General features: G+C 39.7%; 1 protein-coding gene and 1 long non-coding RNA gene across 2 annotated transcripts in view; one reads left to right on the top strand and one right to left on the bottom strand.

The window, feature by feature from the left end:
- Positions 1 to 8556, top strand: part of LOC116557124 — a 21177-nt gene extending 12621 nt beyond the window's left edge. Inside the window, exon 3 of the long non-coding RNA XR_004271373.1 lies at positions 8474 to 8556. This is a non-coding gene — a long non-coding RNA (uncharacterized LOC116557124). The remainder of the gene's footprint in view (positions 1 to 8473) is intronic.
- Positions 1 to 18942, bottom strand: part of STK39 (serine/threonine kinase 39) — a 317234-nt gene that overhangs the window by 284078 nt on the left and 14214 nt on the right. The window lies entirely within an intron of this gene.

Below are 18942 nucleotides of genomic sequence, written 5' to 3' on the forward strand. Positions count from 1 at the left end.
CAAAAGCCTGAAATGAATGCTTCCAGAGCCTTAAGCAGAGTGCCTAGAGCTTAGAGCCCACTCTAAGCCAGGCTTGTTGGATCCCTGTCCTGTCATTTACTGATAGATGATTCTGTGTAGGTTTTTCTGAGCCTTGGTTTTCTCATCTGTAAATGGGGATACAAGTAGCATCTATCTCTATCTCCTAAACGGGCTTGTGTTTTTGTAGAGACAGTGTTTCACCATCTTGCCCAGGCTGGTCCTCTCTCTTTATATACATACATACATATATATATATGTATGTATGTATATAAAGAGAGAGGACCAGCCTGGGCAAGATGGTGAAACACTGTCTCTACAAAAACACAAAAATTAGGCGGGCATGGTGATGTATACCTGTAGTCCCAGCTACTCGGGAGGCTGAGCAGGGAGGATCACCTGAGCCCAGGAAGTGGGGTTGCAGTAAGCCAAGATCATACCACTGCACTCCAGCCTGGCCTGGGTACGCAGCGAGGCCCTATCTAAAATAAATAAATAAGAAGTATAACACAAACTGGAACGCTATGTTAAAAAACTGCATAGAGCGGTTAACTCTGAGGGGAATGTTTATATGTTTTTAGCTTATTTTCCTTGCTTGCCTGTATTTCTATAATGAATATATAGGACTTTAGAATTTTCTTTGATCCCTAATGGTCCTTTCAATATGGTTTATGAATAACAAAGATTAGAAACATCCTAAAAATTCATCAACAATCCTTCAATTGTGGTATATAAAATAGTAGGATATTCTGCAGCCATTTTTTGTCAACCTGATAAACAGTGTAATTTTGTATGGAAAAAAGCAGGCTCTGAAATCTCCCATGCGAGACCTGAGAGGCCGGTGGACAACAGTGGTGGAGCAGCATGGACTCTAGAACCAGTGTGCCCACCTCCACATCTTACCCTGCTACTCAATCCCAGGCAAGCACTCAGCGTCCCTGAGTCTCAAGCCTCATCTGCAGAACAAGGTGATGATGGTGACTGTCTCATGGGGTTGCTATAAGCCATGTGAAAGATGTCAAAAATAACAACAACAAATACCACACAAGGTCCACTAAAAAGTGGGTACATTTTAGCTACATAAATTAGACCTCAATAAGGAGTGATTTGAAAACACACACAGGCAGGCGAAAGATCACATATTGTTTAATTCCATTTATATTCCGGATAGTATATCCAGAATAGGTCAATCACATACTGTTTAATTCCATTTGTATTCTGGATAGGACATATATCCAGAATATGACGTATATACAGAATAGGAAAATCTTAGAAACAGGTGGTTGCCAGGGACTGGGAGAAGGGAAAATGGAGAGTAACTTTCACGGCACAGGGAACAGTGGAAATGTTTTGGAATCAGACAGAGGTGGTGGCTAAACATTGTGAATGCACTAAATGCCACTGAATTGTTCATCTTAAAGGGATCATTTTATGCTATGTGGATTTCACTTCAGAAAAAGCAGCATGTAAAACAGTAACATGTTTTACACGAATATATACAAATTAAAGGATATAGATAAATATTCAAAAGGCTGACTACAGAGGAAAGGAATGAGTAAGGGGAATAAGGATAAAAGAAAGTCAGGAAATGATGTTACCCAGGATAATGCTGAAAAAAGGTCCTGCCCAGACCACTGATAACTATGCGCCATGAACTGAGGTAAGATTTTCCTCTGCACTGGAAATCCAAAGACTGCACTGGTTTGCTGCCCCTTTTTGGCAGCAACTCTATTCTTCACTTTGCTATTTGCTGTCTTTACCCAGTAGTGTGTATCTTGGAGCTCTCTTCATGTTAGTACATACCATCTTTTATTGGTCTCTTTTACAATTCTAGGAATGTACCATGATCCACATGTTTTCAACACAGTATTTGCACTGACCCTATATAATATGCCAATGAATGAAGGTTTCATGATGAAGGATGAAAAATGGCTTGCAATGGTATGTGCCTCAAAAAGCCTTATTATGAAATAAGTTTAAATTGTAGAGTTATATTTTATGCATTCTTCATAGCCAGACTGCTCCCACAAACCACTGGCACTACTAAAGAGCCAAGACTCTAATCAAACCCTCCCACCATTTCCACATCCCCCAAACTGAGGCTGATTTAATTTGATTTTACAGGGGAGAGAAAAAAAAAAAAAAAAAAACGTTAGCTGGATAAGAGTTCATTGTATGGTTCTTTGCTCCAAGATGACCCTTCTGTAAGCCCTGTGACCACCTGGCCTGGCTGTTTGGTATTAAGTTTAAAGCCCTGGAATTAGTTCAGAGAATACACAGGGCGTCAGTAGTAAGTTCATGAAGCTCACCTTGGACCTTCTGACTCCTCCAACTATCATGCTAAAAACTCCACTTTTGCAGGATCTATTTCCCAAATCCCAAACATCAGCGTGTCACCTGCTCAAATAAGAATGCATCTAACAGAGTTCTCTGAGACTTTGTTTTCATCAAAATAAACTAAAAGGCTGCCCTTTTTAATAATTAGTCACGAATGTCAGTTGCCTCAAGGTGACACAGGAGAAACAAACTTGACATTTGTGAAGGAACAGCAGCTGGAAAGAATCACACAAGAGGAAAATGGGGGGGGGAGCAGTGAAATGGAAACATTCCCTTCTGGGCTAGGTAAGGACTTGCATTTTAGAAAACCTAAAATAGCCTTTTATCAGAGCTGGGATAAAGGTCATCACCGTGGACCATGGTACTGGGGTAGAGGACAGAGCCACCTCTCAAGTGCACCTCACCCTGCTCTCTAGGGAATGGTCAGAGAACAGGGTCTGTGAAGGTGCCAAGGGTGATCTGGCATCTCTAAGGACTGGGCAGTTATGCAATACAATTATATTTTTGCACAGCATCCCTCCCACAGGGATTTCCAATAAGCTTGACAAAGGGAATCATTCATGTACTGGGTAAAAGCAATGTGAGGAGAAACCTCACATTAATGGAAGAGAGACAGGAAACAGAGTTCAGAGATGAACAGGGCTCCCAGGCACTTCCTTTTTTAGGCCTGCAAATCCCAACCCAATATGAGGGGCAGGGGAGAAATGAGCAAGGTGACCTGACCAGAGGTACATGGAAAGTGAGGACTAAGTCAAGCCAGAGGGAGACAGACAAAGGCTTCCCATCTCCCAGAGAAGGTATGTCTTTCTCACTCTTGGCAAAGGCAGAATCATCTTCTGTCAAACGACTTGAGGTTAGTTTGGGTTTTTGTTTTGTTTTCTTTGAGGCCAGCTATTTTTTCTACTTGTTAAATAAGAAACACAAGTAGCAAACTATTTTCCTAATTTACAACTCACCAGCCTAATTTATTTTGACAGAAACAGAAGCATGCCTGCACACCAAGGCAAAAGTTGTGTTTGGCAGTTTGAAGATCTCCTTGGCATTCCTACAAGAAATTCCCAGGTTTGGACAGTCCAGGAGAAGGAGCTAAATGTCTTTTTTCAGTGACGTGAGTCATCTAATGAAGTGGCAAATTGCCATCATCAGCTTGAACAAATCTTACAGAAATACAAGTTTTTAGGCAGAGAAACGTTGTTATAAGCCACCTTCAAAAGCAGACATTATTAGTGTGCTTTCAACTTTCTAAAGGTAAGAGTAATGTCACCACCACATCTCTTAGGCATGGATGAACTCGTGAACAGCAGTGAACTTTCATCTCCTGAGGAGGTCTTGGTCACCAGCTCTGTGCCAGGCACTCCCCAGCTTGGTGACTACCAGCATACCTGCCCCTTTCCCATACCAGGAAGCTTTACCTAACCAACCTGCTAGGAATGAGGCATTTTTAAAAGTCAGCCCAGGAGCTCAGAGGGGCACTGGTTGGAATACAGCGAGCTCTAGCCCTAGGTTCTCAGCAGAGACAGTCATGATCTATTGAGAAAAGGAGATTTTGTTCAGACCTGCCAGGGTTGTATTTCTACAAGCCATTATCTTATGAACCTGAATAAACTCACAAAACCAAAATCAGTGATTACATGTTTCCCTGAAGCTCTACCTGTGTCTTGAAAAGCACCCCACTCTCCAATGTTATTAAAGAACATTCCACAAAGTGTGCCTAGAAAGTAATGAGTCTGAATTCCTTAAGTCACAAAGGGAATGCATTCCATTGCAGATTCACTTGGTAGAATCTCCTATGGACCTTCATTATTGGAGGAGGAGATTCAGATTCAGCATGAATTAGAAACCCCCGGTTTCTATCAGCCAGAAAAAGGCCAGTCTCAAGATGCAGGAAGGGGAATTATTCCAATTATTTATCATAACCTTTATTACCTTCCCATACAGCAGAAATATAGATCTGGAAAAATCAAAGAATCATATAAACTGACATTTCAGAATATTTTTATTATGTGGGGATCATCAGTTATCCTATCCTCAGCCCCACCCCTCAGTACTCAGGGGTGATTGGTTCCAGGACCTCTCACAAATACCAAAATTCATGGACATTCAAGAACCTTGTAAACAATGATGTAGCATTTGCATATAACATATGCACATCTTCCTGTATACTTTAAATCACACGTCTAGAGTAATACCTAAGACAATGTAAATGTTATGTATACAGCTGTTATACCATAATGTTTAGGAAATAATGGCAAGAAAAAAAAGTCTGTGCATGTTCAGTACAGACGCAACCATCTATTTTTTCCCAAATATTTTCAATCTATAGTTGCTTGAATCCACAAATGCAGAAGCCATTGATATGGAGGGCTGACTGTATATGTATTTAATCATCAAAGCCAGCCCTAGAAACATAATGACCTATGGAGGGGAGGAGGAAAAAAGCGTAACTACTAATCCTAAGATCATGTCCATGTTATCATGATTTAGACAGCAATAGCTTACTAGCAGTAAATCATTAAAAGTCTCTATTTTGAAAGCACTAAGATATGTAAGAATCATATAAACATCTTTTAATACCATGTCACCATTAAGTAGTCAATAAATGGAAATGACTGGCATGACTTTTGCTAATGAAAATTGTAATAGAAAAATAATTTAAACAGAACTAGACAACATAAATTGGAAGAGGGCTCCCAGATAACCCTGTGCTCTAACAAAGCCTCTCTCCTCTGAAACATCAGCACTGTGGCTGTCACTTGCCAAGACCCATGGGACAGCAAAGATGAATGTCCAAATTAGACCAGTCACTTGTAATGAACCACAAAAGCTCAGAAAATTTCCCAGAAGAATATCTTGGGGAGTTCACTTTTGCAGTGTTCAACATGTATCATCTTTTCCACAAAGTTGACTGGACAAAGTCCTACCACCAAAAATAGTGACTGTGAGGCACAGCACTATGCATACCAAGGTTGGGACTCAGGACAGTGGTACTCGCGTCCACTACTCTTCCACTGCTCCAAGGCAAACCTCAACCAAGGTGGGTTTGCTAGAGCAAGGGCCAAGTCACCTAAAGAACATGGCTGTCCTGAGAGAAACTCCTGTGATTTTGTCTCGGAGTAGAAAGGCTCAGAGACAAAGTCAAAACAGTGTCACATCTTTCCAAAAGTAATTCCAGCCATAGAGGGTAAAGACAAGAACACAGAATACACTCTTCCCCAATCCCCTCAAAAAAAAGTGTAAGAAATAAAAGCAGATTCCAAAAGGTCTAGACTCTGAAAAAGACATGGAGAAAGCCTGAATTAAACATAGAGAAAGCTATTAGGAAAGTCAAAAGGTTGATAGAAGTTCATGCAGCCATTCAACAAACAACAACCAGCTCCTGCCAAGTGGCATGAGCCACGTTACATCTTACCCACGACATAAAACTCAGGAAAGGCATGCTTCTTAATTCTTCAGGAACTTAAAAAGCTACCTGAGGAAATAAGCTTTATTCCCAAGATGCTGTTTGACACAGCTACAGATGATTTTCCCTAAGAATCCTATGAATCAAGAATTTGGGACAGATATTTAGGTTGAAACTTGCAAGATTCACATAACTGGTATACTGAGGAAGAAACAGTGAGATGATAGCACTCTAAAAAGTAGGCAGGGGAGCAACAAGGGCAAAAAGGTGGGACTACCCATTATTTTCAGGAAGCAGTAAAGCACTGCTGAGGAGTAAAGGAAGATTACTTGAAAAAGCAGATTGGGGCCACATATTAAATAATATGCAAGAACAGAAATTAAGTCCTCAAACATCAGAGATAGATCATGGCATCGGATATCACCTTCTACAATCAACTGCCCTGTCTTTGAAATGAATCTAACAGAGCAAAGCAGTAGGAAATCTGGGATGTTTTATACTTTTCTCGTCTCTTTTCCATTGAGCACTGTTTGTACGGGAGAGAAGACGAGCCCAATTAGTCTCCCAGATGACAGTCCCCGGCAAAGCAACATCAATCCTTTTGGGACAATGTTACCTCAACAGGGCAGTGAGTAAAGGAATGTCCCAACAAAATCTCAATTATCTCACAAGTCCTATATGGTACCCAGTGCACGTTAGTGGACCAAACATGTCCTGTATGTCCAGTAAGTTAAAAAAAAATCTTCAGGGCCAGGCACAGTGGCTCATACTTGTAATCCCAGCACTTTGGGAGGCCAAGGTGGGTGGATCATCTGAGGTCAGGAGTTCAAACAAGCCTGACCAACATGGTGAAACCCCATCTCTACTGGGGGAAAAAAAAAAAAAAGAAAAAATTAGCGAGGCATGGTGGCGGGCGCCTGTAATCCCATCTACTGGGGAGGCTGAGGCAGGAGAATCACTTGAACCCAGAGGCGGAGGTTGCAGTGAGCCAAGACTGTACCACTGCAGTCCAGCCTGGGCGACAGAGTAAGAGTCTGTCTCAAAGAAAAAGAAAAACGTCTTCAGATATTTTGGGTGTATTCAGATATTTTCCACATATACTTAGCTCTCAATTTATTGCTCAAAAGCCTAGCAGAATACAGATAAGTCAGATATTATGGGGACTTCCTACCCTGGACAGAAGAGGTCTCTATCTCTGTCCACTTCCTTAGGGAAAGGAAGGCTTTTCTGTGACTTATTTTACTTCCTCCCTTCCTACTAAATCACAGAGAGTTGTGTGTAGGTCTCCTCTATCCCTCTGTTGTCGAAACCCAATGCCAGTCAGGCAGATGCCCCTAGCTAAAGAAAAAGAAAACATATCTAACCCCTTCCTGATCTTCTCTCCAAGTGGTCTGGGGTAAGCAAGAACTCTTCTCAATGCAACAAAACTCTGGTCTCACAATTGCTCGCCTGGCAATCTCAGTGTTGTCTGATGGTCCAGGTTTAGGAACTAAAAAAGCCATTTATTAGAATCAACATTTTAAAAGATGAGACTGTGTTCACAACTTGATAGATGCCTTCCAGGCCCTCACAAGTTACCTTGATATTAAAAAGGAAGAGAGGTCAAGTTCCTTTAACCTACTTTTCTTGCTTTGATTTTTTTTTTTTTTTTGCCAATTTTGATTCACAAGTTTGCTTCAAACTTTCTCAACCAAGCATTATCTGCTCACCTTACTATAGAGTGCACCTTGAAACATAATGGCATGCTATGAGGTACTGTCCAAAGAAAGAAATGAAGAGCCTTCCTTTGCTTGTGTATTTGAAAAATGATGATAGTCAAAGTTGTTCCTTGTTAATACATTTTAATGTGAATAATATATATATTTATAAGTAGAGACAAGGGTCTCACTATGTTGCCCAGGCTGGTCTCAAACTACTGACCTCAAGCGATCCTCCGACCTTAGCCTCCCAAAGTGCTGGGATCACAAGTAAGGGCCAATAATGAAAGGAAACTAAACAACTTTGTTAGCGACAGCAACAAATGCCCAGCGAAGCCAAGAACTTGTCTGCTGAGAAGCAACACACATGTACTGAATATGCTGTTGGTTTATCTAGTGAGAGTTCTCCTGGGGCAAAGAGAAAATCACTCTAAGCAGCACAGCATAATGGTTAACAATGGACTTAGAGACTCTGGAGAGAGAGAAACTCAATTTGACCCTAGCAAATACTTTAAATCTTCGGCTTCATTTTCCTCATTGGCTTGCTCTCAGTATTAAATGAGATGTGCATGTAAAAAGTACTTGGCAGAGCAGCGAGTAATACGGCACTGATGAGGTGGGAGAGATGACTAACATGATTACGAAGACACAGCCCTCTTCTCCCAAAGAGACAACATGTATAGTGAATGCCAAAAGAGATGTCAAAATCAAAGGCAAGTCATTTCAACTGGACCAAGAAAAATATTCCATAAAATCAAAGGCAGTATTTGTAGAGAAATTCTAGTTCCTAACAGTTCTTCATTAAATGCTTGCTTAGCTTCTTCTGGATGAAATAAAAAACTTTTTGTCAAAAATAATATAATTGAACATGTGTCCAATTGAGGAGATCAAGATTATATACACTGCTCTCACTTTCAGTTAAATAGCACCTTCAACTAAATCTACGCTGCACTGCAGGGGTCAGTTTTTTTTTAAGTAAGTCACTTCATTTAGTATTATTCTAGTAAAAGGTAGAAATCAGATTCATTTTGTTTCCTGGGTTGGCTTCCTTTGCACTGCAGTAATTCGTTACTTACTCGGGTAAGTCATGCTGAACTGCTGGTGATTTCAGAACAGGCAGGAAAGTGAACACATGAGCAGGATGATGGGAAGTAAAAAATTCCACTATAACCAGGATACCTTTGTTCAAAGGCACAACTCGATTAAATTCACATCCTGTGGTCATTTGTTGAGTTCTTAGAACAATGGTAAATTTAGTTGCTGGGTAAAACAAAAAAAACATTGTTTCTTTTCATTATTTCTCTTCCTTGTTGAAAGTTTAAACATTGATTGTCTCAGAGTCCAGAGTTTACATACAAGCTAGAACATGATGTTAATATTTGCATATCAAAAAACAAATACACACACACACACACTTACAAATATATTCAGTCAATGTTAGCATTTAACCCATGTTTGTATAGGTAGCACTAAACTTCAAAAACTATTTTTATGAACAACATTGCCAAGTTTTATGAAAACATTAGTCCTACTAGTCTGTCTTGCAACAAGACAACTAGTCTGCAACACAGGGTGGATGGCTGGAATTTCCGAATTGAAATCCCTTCCTTTAGGATCAATAGTACAAATATACAACATGCTATTGATGAAACACAGAAGGACTTTGGAGATGGAATTAGTTACACACCTCCACCAGAGAATTACCTCACAGGATATAACCATTTCCCTGTATGTTTCTCTCCTGCAGACTTTCCAAGTTCCTCAAGGTCAGACCACAAAGGACGCTTCCTCTTTGGATCACCAAGATGTAGCAACGCTGGCGCTCACGGGAGCGCAACAAAGACCAAATAGAGAGATGGAGGATAATCAACCTATCGTCTGGTCAAGTAAAAGCAGGGAGATTTAAATTCTGACCTTCCGCTAGCTCACAGTCGCTCAGGTCTTTCTAATGAATAGACTCTCCACTCTTCCCACTCTGTTTCACGATTTAGTAAGTATAGTTCTACTTTCTCTAACATGGAAGGAAGAACTTTCCTAGCCCACACAGTGCCTTGCACTACCAGCCAGGAGATGACAGGCATGTTTATAGAGTAGTGCATTTGCGTCTTTTTTAATTCTTTTAAATGTCTAACAGTCTGCTGTTTTGGCTGAATATTCTAGTTTGGTTTCAATGGTGGGAAGCACACGAGCGAAACCCCACGGTGTTTTCAGCTGGTGTGGGAATCCCTCTCCCTGCTATGATGAACTGTGAGTCCACTGCCAGAATTCATCTGTGCTCTTTTCAGCTGTCAGCACTTTAGCATTAATGCTAATAACTTTTCTAAACCCAGGCCATGAGGATTGCTGCTTTATGCAACTTATTTATCAATTGCATTTTTGGGTACTTTGTGTGACAGAAGAAAGAATGAGAGGAGTAGTAGAGGGTATTTTTAGAAGATTCCTCATCTCCTCGTATCTTCTGAGCCCTTTTGCCAATGTAATAGCATTAATTATTTTGAAGGCATATAAAAAGTGGTTTGGAATGTAAGCACTTCCATTCATGATTTTCCTGTATGTGAAATGTTTAAGTGCTTAAGGTACCATAAGATTAATCCCTTTGTAACACCACAAATAAAACCAGTTAGAAGACAAATATGTAAAAAGTAATCACAAAAATATAAGGTTTGAAAGAGAACCTTTATCTATTTTAATTACCCTATAGGAGGTGCTTAACTAATGTTTATTGAATGACAGTGAATTCCCTAGTCAGTGAATCCTCAGTTAGCCATACCAATAGAAGGGCATACTTATGTGCAAAATATAAATAACAAGAGCCTTCACACACTGAGAACTTTCCACGTAAAACAGGGACAATAGTACCTGTACACTGGGTTGTTGTAAGGACTAAATGAGCTAAGTATGCTGACACATAATAACAACTCCTCAGTGCTAACAGCTATTATCATGATCATCATTGCCATTTACTATGTATTACACATTCGTGATCTTTAATCCTTAAAACAACTCTGCAAGGCCAATATGATGGTCCAGATTTGGTGCTAAAACACTGCAAAGCACACTGAGGCCAAGTAACTGGCTCTCAGTCACAAAGCTAGCAAATGATGCCACTAGGCTCTGAACCAGGGTCTGCCTGGAGTTGCCTCCAATTACCAGGTAATGCTACTTTAAAAATAGGCACCTTTCTTCTATAAATTTACTTCTTGGCCAGGCACGGTGGCTCATACCTGTAATCCCAACACTTTAGGAAGCCGAGGGGGGTGGATCGCTTGAAATCAGCGGTTTGAGACCAGCCTGGCCAACACGGTGAAACCCAGTCTCTACTAAAAATATTAAAAAAAAAAATTAGCCAGGTGTGGTGGCGCGTGCCTGAAATACCAGCTAATCAGGAGGCTGAGGCAGGAGAGTCACTTGAACCTGGGAGGAAGAAGTTGCAGTGAGCCAACATTGTGCCACTGTACTCCAGCCTCAGTGAGTGAGACTCTGTCTCAAAAGAAATTAACTTCTTGTCCTGAAGTTTGAGAATTGTAAAGCTAGGTGAGACAGCAAAAGCAGAGGAGGCAAAGGGGACCATAGCAAGGATGAGGGCTTTGCAAACAGCCATGACTAGGTTCAGATCCAGCTGTGTGACCTTCAACAGGCTGTGATCATCCAAGTATCTGCCTCCTGATTTGTCAAACTGAGATAATCACACCAACCCTCACAGGAATGATGAAAGGATCAGGCATAAAGTATGCTGAGTAATTGGACCAGTCCGTGGCACACAGCAGGTGTTTGTATCAGAATTATCTGATACAAACTTGAATTGCTTCTAAAAGTCCTCATGTATGGAGAAAAAAATCCCTCCCAGAATTTTGACTTTGAATATTTTTTCTAAAGATTACTCTACCTCAAAAGATAAAGTAAAATTCTCCCCCAGAGTCAAATAACTTCTATTATGAATAATTTTTCTTTTGTCATGTATTGCTTTACACACACAAACACACAAATAGATTTTTGCCTCTGTAAACACAAAGAAAAAGATTATATATAGTCATATGTTCTATATATAATCATCTTCATATACACTTTGGCACTTAACAAGGGGAAAAAGAAAACAATGTAATAAAAAATTAAACCAAAATAGAAAAGAATAGGAAATCCTTAAACCTAAAAAAAAAAAATCACTTTCTTAGAGCACTGTTATGCTACAAGGTAACTGATGAAGAAGCTCTATACATATATTATGTACTGATAATAATGCTGATAAAGATCCACCAGCATTAAAAAAAAAAAAAAAAAAGGGTAAACAAAGGGACATAGCCTACAGGGAATATGGTTCCACTGTTTGTTTAAATCTGGTAATCAGATAAACTGTCAAATCTATAATAAAATAACAGTAGGAAAATTCACTTCATTATTGCATGAAATGAAAACCAAAAGAAAGCGCATTTATAAATGCACGCTAAGCCAGGCATTAGGTGATTTTCAACTCCTCATCAAAGCAATCAAATAGAGATTAACATACCTATCAGCTGAAACCATGCTGTCAAAATGAAAGCCTTAAATTACACATGGCCTTACCAAAAAGGATTTAAAAGATTTTTCTCCTAAATAAGGAGCACTACATAGTTTTAATAAAATAATAATGTTTAATTTTCCTTACGTGCTATAAAGGCATTTTTAAGCAGATTAAAACCCAGACTCAAGACCACCAGAAGAAACTTTCCAACATGAAATCAGACCATTTGGTCATCTCTTCCAAGTATGTTGTTCATTTGTCTTTTACCCAGCAACAATTCCTGCAAATAATAATCAAAACAACCTTTCGGTAAACAGAAGCTTAAACACTGCCTCTCAAATCAGATTACATTTCAAGTGATCTGCAACCAAACTAAGGCAGCACTTTCTGAACATGGTTCTCATTTTGAAAAGTCACAGGGAAACTGCCCTTTGAGATTCTGAGGGACACAGACACCAAAGTTTAGGACTCAGCAGTTCATGAGTCACTAACACATCCAACCCTCTAGCCATCATTTTGAAAGTGAAGCAGAATGGGGTTCAGGAGGAAGAGAACAGGGAAAAAAGGGATACTTAAAAGTGACCCTCAAGAGGAAAACCAAGCAACCTTGAGAGATCTCCCAGAGGATATTAACAAACTTTCATCTCTGAAATACCAGACCGCCAAATACTTCATGAAATTTGGGAAAATCAGATTCTCCTCTCAATATCCATGGAGAAGATACCACTGATAAAACTATTAACATAGGAAAATTAGTTCCCCAAAGATTATCAGGTTTCAGGTGTATTTTTCAGTATTTTATCACCATTACATAAACAGGATGAGCTACTTCACAGCACTTTAAATCCAGGAAAAAAGACAATACCAAACCATATCTCAGGATTCGGGTATCAGTATTTCAGAATTTAAGACAATTTACAACTGAGACTGGGCATAAGATTTCCTGATCTACAAAATCCATAAGGAAAAAGGGAGGTTGCTTCCTAGAGAAGAAAGTTATTGACTCAAAACAATAAACTGCTCTTCAAACACATTATAAGTATATACACATTTTTTAACCGAAAAAGTACATTAGATCAGGATTGTATTTTGCTGACTGGGGTGATCTCTGTCTCTTTCTTTCCCTTTAAAGGCAAGTATCATCTTAGGTGACCAGTTATTTACTTAAGAGTAACATTACATACAACACGCACTAGCGGTGCCTGCCACACTTGTGATTCTTCTCAGGCAGCAACTTCCCATGTTACACCCTTATCCAAGGAGGGTTTCTGAGTTTAGGGCAGTCAGGTGCTCTATGAAGGAACTTGCTAAAAACTAGATTCTCAATATTTACGATTAAGATAGCAGCCATAGTTGTGGCTAACAGGGAAAGAAGAGAGAAGCTGGATGGGCCATAAGGAGCTATGAATGAGCCAAAATTCTGACTAAGCAGAAGTGACATAATAGAGAAGTGATGCACAGATAGTAGATACGAAAGCCAGATAAAAACAGCCAGAGAAGCAGGTGGGCATGAACAAAGCAAACACAAGCTGATTGGCTGGTTATACTAAGATTAGGGGATCCAGAATAGTAAGGATCCAAAATTTCCTGCTGCTGAGGTCTTATCCACTTCCCAGTCCACACATAGACATTTCACTGCAATTCCCAAGACCAAGAACCTCAACTTTTCCTGGGATGCTATAAAACCCAGGATTACAGATGCGATTCCTGTCCCCCATTCCCATATCTATCTTTATAAAGAATGACCCATTATTTGAATAATTTTAGTGAGTCCCTGTTCTTTGTAAACTAAAGGGTAGATTAACCAATTGTGTTATATTCTATAATACAGACTTCTCACCAATTCAAAAAAATATTTCCGCAAATTTGCTCATATGAATAAACTTCATCACATTTCATTTTTTAGACCATAAGTGATGCAACTTTCATTCCCTATATTGAGGGAATAATTTTTTTCTTTTCCAATCCATCATTACCCCACCATCCCACCCCACCTCACCCCACCCACCATTTTCTCCAGACCTTTGATATTTTAGGTCTGGGTCAAATTGGGAATAAGGCAAGAGGCCTCCTCACTCTAACTCCCTCTTATCTTTAAGGTCCATAATGGGAGCAACTAAATTAGCATTTAATTAGTAAAACTAGAAGACATTTTCACAGTACCTATCAAAAGTATAAATGCAATACCACTGGCACTGGCCATCCCAAATTCTGGATATCTATCCCACAGAAATAATAAAAACTTGGAAACAATCAATAAATTCATCAATAAAGGAATTAGTTAAGTAAATTAAGATGCACCCACAGAATAGAAATGGATCCAGGGGCCGGGCACAGAGGCTCATGCCTGTAATCCCAGCACTTTGGGAGGCCGAGGCAGGTGGATCACGAGGTCAGGAGTTCAAGACCAGCCTGGCCAAGATGGTGAAACCCCATGTCTACTAAAAATACAAAAAGTTAGCTGGGCATGGTGGCATGCACCTATAATCCCAGCTACTCGGGTGGCTGAGGCAGAGAATTGCTTAAACCTGGGAGGCAGAGGTTGCAGTGAGCCGAGACCACACCACTGCACTCCAGCCTGGGTGACCGAGCAAGACTCACGTCTCAAAAAAAAAAAAAAAAAAAAAAAAAAGAAAGAAAGAAAGAAAGAAAAAGAAAGAAATGGATCCAGAAGCAGCATTTTTTTAAAGGGTGTGGATCTCTGAGAAATGACCCAGAATGACAGCTGTGAATATTTGCAGGGTGTAAGTTTTACTAAACATATTTACAGAAAATGTACAGAAATATACAAGTAATATATATTACTTTGAGAAGTAAAATTTACAAGTTGCAGAACAATATGTATAGCTTCCACATTACATGTACAATTATTACATTTTGGAAAAATCTTTATGTAGATGTATACGTAGAAAAATATCTGCAAGGATACACACTAAAGTGACCATACAGACCATCTCCAGGCAATGAAAGTTGGGAGTTATTTTCATGTACTTGATTCACAAATATTAAACCTTTGTAGTTAAAATAAACTTTTTAAATAAAGACAAGTCAAGCTAAAACCTATTTTGTCCTTTTGTTCTAAATACTATAAAATCCTTAAAATTTAGAAGACCACAAAATTCAACATTCATATCATCAAATTAAATTCCTAGATATTCATTTCTCCCACATGTGCATGAAATCAGATCGCTTTTTCTACAAAAAGATACCACATATTTCATTATTCTAGAAAATCCTCGCACTGCCAGCTCTAGGTTTGATAGGAAGTCACTGTGAAATCCAAAAGTCACTACTCTGTTCAAACACATCCACAAACAGTAAGAAAGTTACTGACTCTTAACTTCTCCCTGTGCCAGAACTTTTTGTAAAAGGATTTTTCTACCAATAGACAAAGTGCAAAATATCAGAAATAAGGTGATCCAATAGTATCTGGAAGACAAAAGGCAAAGTATACTAGATACTCCTAAGAAATACTAAATTGTAACATAGACATTGAGAATAGATTGTATTAGATGTACTCCATGATTCTGAAAACATTTCAGTATGAGAAAAAATACACTTACACACTTTCCAGTAATCATAAGGCATGCTTGCCTATCAGTGTATACCAAATTCTCGAGGAAAAAAAATCACTTTTGCCAGCAAGTATTAATCTAAGACTAGTTTATTTTACTTGCTCTAACAAATTAAATGTGAAAGCACTGGGAATACAAAAATAGTAGACATTTCCAAAAATATCAATTTACGTTTTTTTTTCAAAAGTCCTATGTCATGTAAGTATATACTCCTACACCAAAATTCAAACACTATCTAGCCTTGGGTGACGAGGTGACTTTTCCCCCTTTTTACTCATCAGTGTTATATAAATTTTTACGATGACCATGTATTATTGTTTGTATCACATTTGAGAAGTCTAAAATAGGGCCGGGCACAGTGGCTCACACCTGTAATCCCAACACTTTGGGAGGCTGAGGCGAGTGGATCACCTGAAGTCAGGGGTTTGAGACCAGCCTGACCAACATGGTAAAACCGTCTTTACTAAAAATCTTTACCATCTTTAGTAAAGATGGTAAAACCGTCTTTACTAAAAATACAAAATTAGCCAGGTGTAGTGGCACATGCCTGTAATCTCAGCTACTTGCGAGGCTGAGGCAGGAGAATCGCTTGAACCCAGGAGGCAGAGGTTGCAGTGGGCCAAGATCGTACCACTGCACTCCAGCCTGGATAAGAATGAAACTCCTTCTCAAAATACAAATAAATAAATACATAAATAAAATAAATAAGCTTGGAATTTTTAACAACCTCAGAGGCCCAGGTAACAACCTTTTCTCAGTGCTTCTTCCTTATGTGAGAAAGGAACCCAGGCCAACCACGGGAAGGACACTCCACAATTTTAATCCCATGCCCAGACCTGTCTTCCAGTGTAATAAACAGGTCACTTAGCATTTAAATCTCTAACTTTATAAAGATAACACTTAGCCCTCTTCCCACAACCAAAAGCATATAATATTTTATGATAAAGGCTTTTACCAGAAAGACTTTATGACTTAATAAAAGGTATAACAGGCCAGGCATGGTGGATCACACCTGTAATCCCAGCACTTTGGAAGGCCGAGGTGAGTGGATCACAAGATCAGGAGTTCGAGACCAGCGTGGTCAAGAGGTGAAACTCCTTCTCTACTAAAACTACAAAAGTTAGCCAGGCATGGTGGTGGACACCTGTAATCCCATCTACTTGGGAGGCTGAGGCAGGAAAATTGCTTGAACCTGGAGGGTGGAGGTTGCAGTGAGCCGAGATCGCACCATTGCACTCCAGCCTGGGCAACAAATTCAAGAAAAAAAAATTAAGATGAGACTCCAACTCAAGAAAAAAAAATTAAGATGTATAACAGCACATCTCCCTTCCTTCTATTATTTCTGCCATTGGTATGCAGTAAACAACAAAAAAAAAAAAAAAAAAAAAAAAAAAAAAAAACCTAAAACAAGAACTAAAAAAGGCAGGAGGGGGTAAATTCTATAATTCTGTCAATAACAATTACAAGGCTTCCAATCATTCTATCCTAATAGGCAAGCAATTCTTTTCAAAAACTATAAAACAGGGAATAAGTATTGCTGGATTGACTTTAAAGAAACTTTAATTAATCAACAATCTACCTTTAAATTGAGTGATGCACAGACACCATGTTATTTTTTTGGGCTGTGACAGATCTAGTTCATCACTTATAGGTGGCAGGAGAAAAAAAATACATACACACGCAAACAATCTATATTCTTAACGTGGTGTTGAGTTTTAAGAAAGTCAGTCTGGAATAAAACACCTCAAGCCTAAAAAGGATCAGCATTGGCCGGGCGCGGTGGCTCACGCCTGTAATCCCAGTACTTTGGGAGGCCGAGGCGGGTGGATCACGAAGTCAAGAGATCGAGACCATCCTGGTCAACATGGTGAAACCCCGTCTCTACTAAAAATACAAAAAATCAGCTGGGCATGGTGGCGCATGCCTGTAATCCCAGTTATTCAGGAGGCTGAGGCAGGAGAATTGCCTGAACCCAGGAGGCGGAGGTTGCGGTGAGCCGAGATCGCGCCATTGCACTCCAGCCTGGGTAACAAGAGCAAAATTCCGTCCCAAAAAAAAAAGGTTCAGCATTATACACACACACACACACACACACACACACACACACACACACGCCCTCCTTCACCCTTCAAATGTCACATTAGAATCAACAACTTTAGACTGTTTAGCAAGCAATACACTCCTAAAGCCACTTCTATAGCAAAAGTCACCATGATGCTTAGTTCACACAGTAAACTAGTCTATGAAACCTATAATCAATGGCACTATAACCACCAGGGTGAAGGTAGTGAGGTAATAGTTTCCTCTACCACATGTGAAAAACAAAAGTTAAATGAATGACAAACATTGTATATTCATCTTCCTTGTGCTAAATATAGCATCTGTGGCAAAGAATTTACAAAATGGCCATAAGAATTCCTCCCATACTTGTACACATGTCCCTCTGCCATGTGATTTTACTGCTCCTCCCAAAAAGTAAAAAAATCTATTTCCTTTCTCCTTGAATTTGAGCTGCCCTTGTGATGTGCTTTAACCAACAGAATGTGGCAGAGTGGCACTGTGTGACTTTCCAAGACTTAGGCCTCAAGAGTCCTTGCAGCTTCTAGTCGCAGTATTTTGGAACACTCCTGCAGCCAAGAAACCAAGTACAGGCAAGTTTCTTTCAGGATAAGAAATCAGTGGAAAGTGAGGACCAGCCAGCAGCCAGCACCAAGCACCTCATGTGCAAGTGAGACCATCTTAAAAGAGAGCCCCAGCCAAGCTGACCGTGGGTCTGCCCCAATCTGAAGAACTGCCCAGCCCAGCCAAACCCAAATTGCCAACTTTCATTATAAGCAAATAAAATGGTCCTTACTTTAAGTCACTAAGTTTTGGGGTTATTTGTTACACAGCTATAGATAACTGATACAGGGAATGTCAGAATCCACGAAGAGAGAACTGGGTCTTTCAGTCTGTCAGAGGCACCCTTGACAGCAAAACTTTAAAAGAGGCACCTACCTCAACAAGAAGCCACTGCTGAATCAACCCTGGAAAAATTATACTGTTCCTATCAATTTCCTTGCCTTGACCCCTTGTCAAGTCCTGCAAACTGTAAACCTGGAAATGCCCCCAGGTTCTTATTTTCTCTCTTTCTCAGGCCTGCTCAGGTCTGAGGTGTACTAGTCTTTGCCTCGGAATGAGCCCATTCTCCCTGGCTTCACAGATCTGACTGTAGAATCCCACCCACCACCCTACCAAACTCCTCTCAGCCACCATCAGCTTTTAGTTTTGCAATCCCTACCTCCATGCCAACTGCTCACTGTAATCTCCTACCAAGTCCTAGATAGTCTTACCACTTCTACGAAATAGTGATCCAGAATCTGTTACAAATAATAGTAAACAAACTGACTGAAAACAACTAACAGCACTGTCATGCTA

The sequence above is a fragment of the Sapajus apella genome, unplaced genomic scaffold (genome assembly GCF_009761245.1).
Source record: "Sapajus apella isolate SASKATOON/1434 unplaced genomic scaffold, GSC_monkey_1.0 scaffold18, whole genome shotgun sequence".
Taxonomy (NCBI): domain Eukaryota; kingdom Metazoa; phylum Chordata; class Mammalia; order Primates; family Cebidae; genus Sapajus; species Sapajus apella.